The sequence below is a fragment of the Sprattus sprattus genome, assembly GCF_963457725.1.
Source record: "Sprattus sprattus genome assembly, chromosome: 17".
NCBI lineage: Eukaryota > Metazoa > Chordata > Actinopteri > Clupeiformes > Clupeidae > Sprattus > Sprattus sprattus.
The window spans coordinates 4,043,415-4,055,914 of NC_137915.1; positions in this window are offsets into that span (position 1 = coordinate 4,043,415).

The window sequence follows — 12,500 nt, forward strand, 5'->3', positions numbered from 1 at the left end:
ACCAGTCAGGACAGATACAGTGACAGTTTATAGACCTTTAGCTATCTGGCTAGGGCTGTTTGTGCAGAGCCCAGACAGGGTGATGCTGCTGCTGCTATATTAGGCAAGCCTCCTGTACGTGCTGCTTCCATTTGGCTGGCCTTTCAAACTCTCAGCGCGGTTACGTCTATTCATCTTACTTTGGCATGTTGTCAGGGACAGAGTGCGCTCCGCCGTGCCTTCCCTCTTTCCCCAGAGGAATGTCGTCTCCCTAAAGCCCTCCCTAACACAGCCCTGGGCCGTCAGCACGCACAGTCCCCAGGCGCTGCTCAAAAACATCAGCTCTGTTTGATCCTCGTCGATTCCAGGGGGCCGCCGTGGCTAATCTGATCCACTTCTCGAGTAGTTTCTGTCTCATTCTCGGTGGTTCTAAGGCAGCGTGCCCTGAAAATGTCTTATGTAACCAAAAAGGCCACTTTTGATCTCGGACAAACAGCGATTCACCTTAACAGTAGGGGCCGTGCATGATAGTTAAAAAGGCACACAACTAAACACTAAACAGTCTGTTTTCCCATGAAGCAGAAAGAAAAAGGCCCAAAATAGCAGCAGAGAGCAAGCTCTTTGGAGCAGACAAAATCAACCATGGAATAAGTTTGACAGCTGAGGTTTTGAGGAGTCGATCTAGCAACCAAGAAGGTCCAGAAGCAAGTCCTTGTTGTCATACAGAAAAGGAAGGCAATTCATTGTGTGCTTCACAAAGACAAACAGGAGGTGGAAAGTTCGGGAATTATAAATACAGGATAGTGTGTCAAGGAGAGATAAAATCCTTTTAGTTCACACACTGTTCTTGGAGCTGCCAGAATGGCAGACAGTTCCTGAACTACAAAAACATTCCTACTTTCGAAACACAACTGCACTTAAACGGAGACCATTCTTAGAGACGTAGCTGGAGGGGGTGCAGTCACCTTCTTGTCATCCTTCTTCTCAAAAGAACGGGACTTCAAGGTGTCAACTTATCATCCATCCGGAGAGAACACCGACATTCTGTCATTCCGACATTCCGACATTCCGACATCAAAACCGCACCATTCCCATGCTCAGCATCCCTTCTCCATTAGACCCGGGTTCTAGACCCATGCCAGATGTCCTCAGGTGCCCCGGACTCTGATTCATCCTTCAGGAAGCCCGAGTCTTCCTCTCTCCCTCCTCTACATTGCCAACTGTCTGCCTGCTTCTTCTCTCCAGCTCTTCTTATCCTCCCCAGTGCTGTGCTGTTTCTTCTTTTTAAGGCTGGCACTGCAATATGGAAGATATTTCTGCCCTGCCGCTGAGCCACTCAGTGGTGCACTTACACACAAATACATGTGTAAACACACACACACACGCGCGCGAGCACACACAGACATACCACCATCGCCTACAGCAGGTGACAATCGGCACTGGAGAGCATCAAGCCTTGGCGGTGTTTGTGTAAGGACAGAGTGCTCTTTGCCAAGAAGGAGCAAGCTGTTCCCTTGCCGTCTCCGACATCCACTCAGAGTGCAAGAAGGGCTTAGGGCGGCCCCCACCCCTAACTTTCATCCAAATGTATCCCCTCATCCCTGGATCTACCGCTGTGGGGGCTAGTGCTGGGACCAACAAGGGGCTGGGCAGACGTCAATATCCCCCTCCCACAAGCAGTTTTTTAATAAATTGTTGGGACTAGAGACATTGCAGCTTGACTAGTCATCTTGTATGCCATCAGTGTTTGGTTTAAACATGCAGAATATTTTTTCACCAGATTATTTACTTTACATGTTGCTTTTTCGGAGGAACGATGAGCCGCGTTGCCCAAACAATGAACAGGTGTTTACCTTCCACGCCCAGCACTAAGTCATCCTCGGCGCTGGCATTTCTCTGCAGGGACTCCACTGTTGGAAAGAACACAGCACACATCCATTACCACCCACAAACACACACACACACACACACACACACACACACACACACACACAGAGCAAACTCAAGCCCTAAATGATAAACATAAATCCTGTCTACCTAAACAGCATTCTAAACAGCATTCTCATCATACTCATCAAAACACTTATTTTTTTTGTCTAGCTCACCTTTCTGACAATGTCAGAGCATTTTAACAGTGTGAGGCTCGTCAGTCGACGCTATGAATCCTGCTGAGGTGATATTAGTCCTGGTGTTTAGCGGTGGGAAACTGGCCGACTGTGCCTAGGCTACATTGCAAGCGGCCGTTCCCTTGGTTTCCTAGGCTCTGATTTACATCTTGTTTGAATCAATTGGACTTGCATGGCCCATGCCTGCCACTCCGAGTGACTGGGTGACTGAGTTACACAACCCCTTCACCAGGGAAAAAATGCAGGAATATATTTATATATCTAGGACTAGGGCAAAGAGCCAACTGCAACATTGTGGATTTCTTGTCCACAGCAGTGATTTGCCAGTCAGTTGTCATTTCACATAGTGAAACGTGTCAGGAGGGAAAAGACAATATCACAAAAGACACTAGGATCCCAGGAACTGAAGTCCTAGGTAAGTGAAACAATCTGCCATCCAGATCCGTCTGGCTGAATAGATCTACTACACAGCTCGCCTTTGTTTCTCTCAGTTTTTGAGGCTCCAAGTGACTATGATAAACACAGTATTTATTTCCCACAGACACATCTAAGGATAACGTCTTTAAAGCTGTCTTACCTGCAGACCTCTGAACAGGCTCGCTCTTCTCATCCCCCCTGAAAGGAAAATTATATTAAAAGTGAAAAGGGGGAAACATTTATTTCTACAATTTGTCAAACAAAAAAACAAATTTTCTATCTAGTCATTTCTATACAGTCTTCACAGCTAAAATTAATATGGTTTAGAAATTTCCACCAGTGCAACTACTGCATTAACAGCGAGTTCTTAGGTAACTGACGTGCTTCTAAAAGTTGGTGCATATATGGACATTACGTAGAGACTAAAGAGTCAACACACCATGACTGATACTGACCTGTTAATGGAACTAAGCCACAGCTGGACACTATCTTGCTTGTAGTCCCCTGAACAGAGCAGAGGAGAGATATTGTAAAGCGGTCTTTCTTGGGACCCTCACTCCAAAAGTTTCTCCACTCAGATTTGGGGAACTCTTTTCATATACAAAATGGTCTCCTGTTTTATTTCATAAAAGCCCCGAGACAGACAACTGGCCAAAGTCTGCTTGACAACTCAAAGCCGGCGACCACCCCTGAAAGTCATAACAGTGAAAAATACGGTCCAAACAGGAAAGAAGTAACTGCCAAGTTAGACGATCCATTACCATGTCCTTCACAACACACTATACACACTCCTTAATGCAACGCATCATCAGGGGCCTGGTGTAAAATTATGATGGAGTGACTCGAGAAGAACTAACCAAAAAATGTAACACAGGTGGGCTTCAATCAATATAATAAACTATACCCTAACATTAGACGACACTTTACATTCTGTAATTACATTCTGTAATCTTTAGTGTGTGACTAATCAAAAAGACAGATGTTTCACATTTGGGTTGGCTGTGCTGTGTATGTCGCCTAACATGCAACATTACCTGTTCGTCTGGTGTTAGATGGTTCATCAGATTGTCCGTCCACCTTGGCCCACCTCGCCCTGGAGGCAAGTAGGTGTGTCCTTTTCTCCACTGCTTGGTCAGCGGCCATAGCTTAAATTCAGCCTACTAACTACCGTAGAAAAGTCCTGTAACACCACACAATACGTGACGTGTCATAGACTGTACAACTGTGATGAACGAGAAAAAAATACTGGACAGTCATAACCGTCAAAATCCGACAATTAAGGACCTTTCGAGCAAAAGATCGGTTTGGTTAAAGAAACATATCTCGTCTCTACAGCGCTGTAAGTTTCCACCGTTTCCTGTCAGCGTGTTAATCATCTGTGAGCAGCCTGGATGGATATTTTGGAGACGTGAAATTCCAGCGAAACTCGCAGGATGTACATAAAGACGGGCAGCAAAAAGTCGACTGATACTGCTGAGTGCTTAGACTGATACTGCTGAGTGCGTGTTAGAAGTTCCAAACTCTGTTGCCATTTTAAAATATGTAAACAGAGCCATAGTCATAGGCTGTTCTTGTTCACTTCTGTTTATTGCCACGGTTCATTTTCCAACGTTCTCATAGGAAACGCAGTAGTCTTGAAGTTGAGAGGAACTACAACTGCAGTGAACTATGGCATTGACATGACAGTTGTAGTGGCAGGTGAAGTAAATATAAAATAGACGGAAAGACAATCATTCATTCATTTGGGCTTCCATGTCTCGGTAGGACGTCCTTACCTCAACAAAATTAAGTTGCAATATTGTATTTATGCTCAGTTAGCACTTCTTAGGTTAATTCTTGTAGTACACACCCGCTGTACAACTTTGAAAATAATGTAAAAGCTATGCACTCTTTCTTTCTTGCATCTCCTAACTGCTGAACAAATGCGCTCACCTGGAACAAGATATTGCCTGTGTGCGGGTTGGTTGAAAGATTACAAGACGCTGCAAATGTTTTGGACTATACTGACACCTTGTAATGTACACGTAAACCCAATAGCAGAGGTTTTTTTGTGTGTGTAAAGAATGAAACAGCTTACTCACCTCAACAAGACCACATTCCTGTGGGACGTGCGCATCGTGGAAAGGCTTGCGACCCGGCATACATAGAGATATAGCTTTCGTTTACACCTCACTGGCTGTACAAGGAACAACACACACTAATTTGGTTTCGCGTCGATATCCTGCAAAACATGCAAATAGTCGTTGGGCGCCTCAATTCCTAGAGTTTCCATGTGCCTTGAGCGTTTTGTTGTAAGCACTTTGAACAACGAAGGCAAAGAGGAACTACTTATGTTATAACACGATGTGTTAGCCTATCTCAACAGGGAAGTGTTTTAGCAGCTTCACACATTGAATACGGCGAACTAAAGATAGGCGGTAGCCTGGGGTCTTTATCATTTAGCCTAGTGTGTTGTGTGGCCTATTTTGAGCACATGTGGTGAATGTGAAAAAGTGACAGAGAGTGACTTTTGCTTATTTTAAAGTCCGTGTTCGTGTATTTCTTGCAATAGGTGGCTTATTCCTTGGTAAATCATGTGGAGTCATGTGTGATAATAAACCTAGCTTACCAGTCGATGAATTGCTTAAATGACATTATTTTTCAGTTTGTTTAAAATTAAAGTAACGTTTACAAAAATGAAATGACGCCATAGACAAGATAAAGAGAATTGGCTGATTGGCTTGTATTTATATAATAGCAGACCATAATAATTATTGCAATATTCATTATGAAAATAGCAAAAACAACAAGTGAGAGTAAAGTAATGAAATACCATTTTCAACATAATCAAAATACCAGGAACCTGGTACCAGGAAGCCTGGAGAATTTACAGAAAATGATTCCCCATACTTCCTTGGTCAATGTAATTCTCTCAATATTTTCAGGTGGACTTGAATTCTTAAAATGTTTCTTCTCTTTTCCACCAGAAGATGGCGCCATTAGGCAATACTACCCCTCAAGTCATGTCAAGCCCTTAGAAAACATGTACAATTGTGTGCGTGAATGACAAATACAAATGGACTTGAATCAGACAATTGTCACCCTCATATCCTAATCAGAACACAGACGTGAACATGGATACATGAAAATTAAGAAAATGTTCCACATTGTGTTAGCAAAATGAATTCAGGGTGTCATTCAGGCAGCATTCGACAGGATTTGTCCACAATGGTATACATTCTCCACGTGACAGGAATTTCTGAGCAGCCTGCAACTCTTCATTTAATCACTCAACATCTGTTGCAATTAGTTTGGCTTCCCCACTATTTGCACACCAAAAATATAGGTGTTACTCACACCCACAGCCTATTGAACTGAGTGGGTTGAGCTGAAACAGCAGAGAACACACATTAGGTTTATCAAGAAGACCCTGTACATGCCAGCTTAAACAATGACATAATACTGCTACAAAAATGTTTAGCAAGAAGAATGCAGTATTTCGTATGGCCCTTGAATGATCACAATTGCACACTGATTACACATTTTAAGAAGGAGAAAAAATAAGAGAGAATTGGGAGAAATTTTGAAGGAGTGATTTTAATTATCCAAAGGTTTTTTCCAGGTGTATACAATGATATTACCATTTTTATATTTACTCGACGGAGATTTAATAAATAAATACACATTCTTCCCTAATTATAATGTTACTGTATTCTCACATTTTAATATTAGTTTTTGGCGGTTGCTGAATTTGAAAATGCAGTTACTGCATTTACAAAGCTGTACAAATCTGTACCACCTACTTGTGTAATGTATGTGTTATGTTGCAGAATCGTCACTGTTTAGACTCGTTATTTTTATGCATTTAACTGTTTTTGACCGATTTCACTTGGGGTCAGTCGACTGGGTATAACACCCATGAAGACAAAAAGATTGTATTGTCTTTCTCTCGTATGTATTGTTACTGAGGTTAATTTGCATGGTTATCTTGAACAACTGTACGTCACCTAATGCACTAAGTCTGAGAACAGTGGAAAACCAAACCTGATCAGAGACCATTGCTCTGTTATACATAATATCATCTTGATTACTCACATCATTCAGAAGTTCTAAAACTGACACGATGTTATGTCATCTAATCATAGCTCTGAAACATCCCTGTAAAGTTCCCCCAATCTGTTGATACATTGCATTCTCCGCATTCCATGGCTAAATCCCTACGGAGCACATCTTTCGATAACATTCTATTGCCATCAAATCTGCTTGGCAACCGAGCCGGTCTGAAGCGCACAGTTAAACAGGCATGGGTATGGGTGTCAGTTGGAGGCCTATAGCTAGCGCAGCATGCTCTCTCCCCTATCATCTTGAATATGACGTTACTCTCGCTGGCACTGCCACGGACGGGCACACACGCGCTGACAGGCTGTCTGTGGGAGGGACACACGAACCCCAGCGAGCCGGCCGGGTGGCCACAGGGCCTGGTCCATGACTAACGCAGAACCCGACCAGGATGACCAGATGGGACCATCAGATTGGCTGCGAAGAGGAGAGCGCTGATCAAGAACAGGCCATGACAAACCTACACCAGGCAATGGTTATCTTACATAATTGCGTGTGGCAAGGGAAGGCGTTGTTTTTGACATGGTGGTGTATAGTCTGTAAGTACTGTAGCACTACCAGAGGACAATAAAACTACTCAGCTGAAACAAAAATCTGTCAGTGCTACGGCTACGGTTTATAATGCTAACCATACAACAACACAGCTTTGTGGTTGCGGTTTCTGCCAAATGGTTTGTAATGAAGTTAAAGTAAATATTTGAAGAACACATTTGAATATTTAAAAAAAAACAAATGTAATGTACAATTGTCCACTGTAACAACTGCTGTGTAATGCTTTAAATAGCAGAACAGTTTGAAGTGAAGTGGCACTCAAAGTCCCAGTGCCAGAGTTTAACCTCGCCATTCAATGGATGGACAGAGAAATTGAGCCGAGTTGGAATAGAATGGAATTGCACACCAGCACCTTGCTCCCAAATGACATGCACAGTACAGAGGGGAGAGAGAGAGAGAGAGAATGTGTGTGTGTGTGTGTGTGTGTGTGTGTGTGTGTGTGTGTGTTTGAATGAGAGCAAATGAGAGGCAATATGAAATTATGTCCTAAATGAGGACAGCTGTCTGCAAAAACTAAGGATGTTTAGTCCCAGCTCCTGTGGGTCCATCCTCCAGCTACTGCTACAGCAGCACACATCTCCCAGCTCTGCTAACAGCAGAGGTTACATTAGTTGCACCAAGAAAGGCATCACTTCAAGCAGATGGTGAGGCCAGGACAGATCAGACGCTGGATGAGTGAAACAATGTGAGAACTTACAAGTGTGTGTGTTTGTCTTTGTGTCTGTGTGTGTGTGTCCTAGAAACTAATCATTATTAATCATTATATTACTTATGTTATCCACTTGGCCTCCATATGACCACTCTCTCAACTCATCATGATGGACATGACAGGGGTAAACATTACAAGAGTAACTTACAGTGAGTGTGAGTGTGTGTGTATGTGTGTTAGAGCGCGGGCATATCCCCATTCGCCCACAGTAAGCATCTCACCAGCGGTAAGAGCCGACCACAAGCTGTGTGAATCGGATGTGAACCCCTCTCCTCTCACTCTCACTCGTAGCTCTGCATGTGAACCCCTCTCCTCTCACTCTCACTCGTAGCTCCGCATATGAACCCCTCTCCTCTCGCGCTCACTGGAGCTCCTCCATTTTCACTCGGGTCATTAGCTTTGTCTATTAGACGGCAGTACTTCTATTAGCGCCACTGGCACCACATGACACTTCCACACACAGACAGAGACACAGAGAGTGCGGATGCCAACCCCATAATCCTGTGTTGTCGTCAGAGGTTGAGAGGAATGGAGACCATAATTGCGACCCTAATTGCGACGGCATACAGGTTAACACACATGTCGGCAACATATAGCCCCAGGTCCCTTGTGCTGCTGTAAGGGGCTTGCGATTCTGAGTGCCTCACCGTGAAGAATAGGCTGGCTTGAAGCAGAAAAACAGGATCCCTTCCAAGCGATATTTGTTGTGGTGGCTTCCAGTGCAACGAGGAGCCATTCCAGTTTTTACAATTAGATAAGCTTGGAAAAGCTCTTGATGGCGGGTGATGGAACGGCATTGAGGGGAACAGATGGGGCCTTGTGAGGGGAGAAAAAACATCGCAGTAATGCGACTAAGAGGATGCAGTCATTTCGAGGTCATGTTATTGTTAACCTGAACTGAGAATGTATTCGTCCCACAAATTTGCGTGCGTCTTGTTCATCCGCTTCATTAAAATAGCCAGATATCCAATTCTGAGGGAGTTTAGGACATTTTGGAAAAACGCTGGGATTTTCACGATAATGTCATATTGTCATACTGAAGTGCATGGATACAATCTTTGCGTTCTTTTGACAGCGTTGATTTCCACAGGGCCAATATAAGTTATGATATTTGCAATTATGCAGTCATCAGTATTCCATAAGTAGGACTCACTTCATATTATCACTGTTGCTTTACAAGAGAGCTAACAACAAAAGATCACGTATGTCCTCTAATGATCAATTAAGATATATGCCAATCAAAATACAGAGTTCTGGAAGTTTCTGTTGCGCAGCTGACACAACATACTACCACTTCCTTGGTCAGCAGTCCCTCCAATCCAACGAAGGCTTAACTCAGCATGCATATACATAACTCAGCAATTATGCATTTAAAGTTCCTATGAGGATTCTTGCACAGACAGATCATACTCTCACCCTCCATTTCAAGGAATTGTATGTATTTAACTTTTGTTAAAGAACGGTTTATTGTGTACAATGGCCATATCTCCATAGGGAGAGAGTAACATCAAATCAAATGACATGATCACATGTAGTCTGCAAAAATATGAACTTCACTATATGTACTACTGCATGCGTATAGTTAATTATGGATATGAAATAGACCCTCTTGGGTAGGCTTATCTGTTCAACATTAAGTTTACATTATCATGTGGATTTCCATAACTAAACTATCCTGCTCTAATGAATAGTAAAGCAGCCCACAGAATCTTCCAAGTTCCTGAGCCAACCTGCCGCTTGATGCCAGAACGTTTAGGAAGGATACCAACTAGCAGAGAGGGCAGGGTTCCACCAATCTGACTGGGAACGGAGGGCAGGGGAGAGAGTGCTGGCGCGCGTGTGTGTGTGTGCGTGTGTGCGTGTGTGTGTGTGTTTGTGTGTGTGTGTGTGTGTGTGTGTGTGTGTTTGTGTGTGTGTGTGTGTGTGTTTGTGTGTGTGTGTGTGTGTGTGTGTGTGCGTGTGTGTGTGTGTGTGTGTGTGTGTGTGTGTGTGTTTGTGTGTGTGTGTGTGTGTGTGTGTGTGTGTGTGTAGGTGTGTGTGTCTGACTAGGAGCAGAGGGCAGGGGAGAGCTCTGGCTCCAGCAGGGCCTCAAGGACTAGGAGGGGTGGGCATGTTTGCCAATTATGCTCTATTGCATGCGCACACACACACACACACACACACACGCGCACGCGCGCACACAATATTATCATTTACATGTTGTATGATTCAAAATTGGATCACCTGCAATTGAATTCTAAGGCAATTCTAAATTGTAAGAGTTGGTTATTTGCTCTTATGTCAAATTAAAATCTAATAGTTTTTACAGCAAAGATGCTCAACCCCATTTCAGCCTAACAAATCTATCTTGGTCTCCTCGGACTCCAACGAACATGCTGCCAATACTCATCAGGCTTCTTTTCCAGTCCTTTAGCCAGGTTTAATCTTGCAGTCAGGGAGCCTGTGCTGAAGAGCTGTTCAGCTCAGATGGGCTCCAGCATGCTTGGTCTGGACCTGGCCAGGGGGTGTAGCTCATATTGCTGTATACTGTATATATACTAAATCACATGCACTCTCTCTCTCTCTCTCTCGCTCTCTCTCTCGCTCTCTCTCTTTCTCTCTCTCTTTCTCTCACACACGCGCACACACACATACACACAAACAGTGCCTGAAAACACAAGACATTTTTGCACATATATACACATTAAATTCAACCTCCTCTCTCATACACACCCACACACACACACACACACACCCACACACACACACACACACACACACACACACACACACACACACACACACACACACACACACACACACACACAGACGAAACACACAATAAAACAACGCCCTCCCACGCCCACAGGTCCGCCCGGATCACGGAGCATTGCCAGACAGTGTTGAGATGCAGGTCCTCCTCAGTAGAGGGGCTCTTCCTAAAAGAGCACACACACGTGAGCCCACAGCCAAAGGGCTTGCAAAGAAAACCTCCCGGTTGGCATGCCTGGCACAGCTCTCAAATCAACAACCCTCCAATCATCGTTCCTGGCACTCCGAGTCCCTCTCCGCAGCCCTCCTCAGTCCCAGGGTGGAGGCGCTGGCAGAGTGCAGCACAGCAATTAAAAAAACTGCATTTCTGAAGCTCAACACCGCAGACTAGCAAACACCCCATGAAACAAATATACAACTAATTTGTTAAATGTGAACACCATTAATTTGAGTAAAGTAAACTGAATTTACTTGGAGAAATGTTAAGGGCTTTAAGAGATGTAAGAGTGACTGAAAGGTCAATGGATAAGATGAGGAGAGAATAGCTGGGTGGTAGAGGTAATCTGAGTAAAGTAAACTGAATTTACTTTGAGAAATTACTCAGATTATGCTCTGTATGTGCCTGCTTATCAAACCTACATAAATCTTTGATGTTGAAGTTACAGACTTCAACAAAGAAATTTCATTTCATGTAACCTTAAACAATTTCAGCGGAATTAGTTGGTTAAGTTTTATCTGTTTTATAAGGGCCTTAATACATTTTGTTAGGTTGAACTGTTGTGTTAATATACTTCATGTAGAATTAATTAAATCCAACTAAATATTTCTTCAGTGTTAAAGGCACCCAGTGCAACTTTATGTAAACATTCAATGAAAAATAAACATTCAATTTCTAGTCTTTTTTACACGTAGTAAGTTTCAATAACTCCATACCATTACATATCGACATTCAAGGAGCACAGATGAGACATAGTTGTGTGGTGAGAACTGATAGAAAATCGTAAACAACAACAATCGCCGGTGGGGAGAAGCCATTTTTCCATTGACTGGAAGCATGCTTTATTTATTGTAGGTTACAAAAAATAAAGAAAATGGCGGCGATTGTTGTTGTTATCGATTTTCTATCAGTTCTCACCACACAACAACGTCTCATCTTTGCTGCTTGAATGTCGGTATGTAATGGTATGGAGTTATTGAAACTTTCTACGTGTAAAAAAGACTAAAAATTAAATGTTTATTTTTAAGCTTCGAAAGTTGCACTGGGTGCCTTTAAGGGAAAAGACTGAGAGAATCTATTGGCATATCCAGATATCAAGCAACAGTTTTTCACCCATCAGTCGTAAATTAACATTATACATTTTTAAAACCTGTGAATTATTCATAACTCCATATTGTCATACCATTAACACTCTAGCAGACTCACACCTGGGTTCCTTTACGTGTCAACACTTCTGCTTATTTTTCTCATGTAAAGCTTTTTTTTTCATGGTTTTGGGCGAGCATTTTCTCAAAAGACATTTATTGTGGTTCAGATGAATTCTAACATCCCCTTTCTAAACTATAGTATCATAAGCTACCATGATTGTTGTGTTCTACTCTACACAATGAACCATCAGCTCAATATCAGGGTCTAATGTTTAAGATCAAAGTAAATAAAGCTTTTTCATTCATCAAAGCCACATCACAGTAAGGCATCATTCAAACCAAATCAACTGAATGTGTGTCGCAGGAGTCTCTCAGAAGGCCTTCTGTAGAAGAGCTCCTGATCTCAATGAGGATGTGTGTGTGTGTGTGTGTGTGTGTGTGTGTGTGTGTATGTTTGTGGGTGCGTAAGTGCGCTGTGTGTGTGTGTGTGTGTGTGTGTGTGT